The following is an 809-nucleotide window of genomic DNA, read 5'->3' as shown; positions in this document are numbered from 1 at the left end:
ATGGCTCTATGACCACATCCGTCGGCGTCATCGATAAGTTTGAATTTTGTTTTGCCAAAGATGTGATGGTGAGTGAAAACTAGAGTCTTCTTGTTTTGTTTTTTTATCAATCATTTCTCCTGAATTTTTTTCTGATACCTCGGGTCTTGGATTTCCCCATAACGGTGAAGGACTATTGAAATCTCCAATAGTCTGGATTTAATTTTAAAATAAGGATAAATCACCAGTACTTGTCGTCGGAGTAGTACAATTGTGCTGAAATGTTTTATATTTTTCCGTACTTTAATGGCTTCAAGTTAGCCAACAACTTCCATTTCATATAGAACTTAGTAAGTCGTTAAATGTTTCCTCAATAGCGATTCGTCCGGATTTTTTCTTGGTTCTGACGGCGTATCCGTAAAAACACACCAGTTTTTGTAGTAGCTCCTATGGTGCACTTCTCGTCCGGAATTCTGAAAAATTAGTGTTGATATTGTATATTGCATTCTAATGGATATCATGTATGTAAGGAGCAGATCTCTTAAATTATTTAGTTTTTGGAAGGCCTTGAAAGCTATATTGACATATTCGTTTAGAAACATTACGTTGATCGTCGGGTTATGTAAGAGGCAAAACGAGCTGGCAGTCAGCTTAAAATACACGGCGTTTGTCTCTTCATTTCAAATTAGTTTACTTTTAAAAAAAAATGTTTATTTATAATGTTTTAATTTTCTTATTTCTTATTTTTCAGTGTATTTATTATATATTATACAGGAAGGATTAAGATTCCTTGATAGTTATGGCAATCCTTCATCGGCCTCTTTTTACAA

This window comes from Halyomorpha halys, unplaced genomic scaffold (genome assembly GCF_000696795.3).
Source record: "Halyomorpha halys isolate HHAL.00 unplaced genomic scaffold, Hhal_1.1 Scaffold80.1, whole genome shotgun sequence".
Classification (NCBI taxonomy): domain Eukaryota; kingdom Metazoa; phylum Arthropoda; class Insecta; order Hemiptera; family Pentatomidae; genus Halyomorpha; species Halyomorpha halys.
This window is presented reverse-complemented; position numbering follows the sequence as displayed.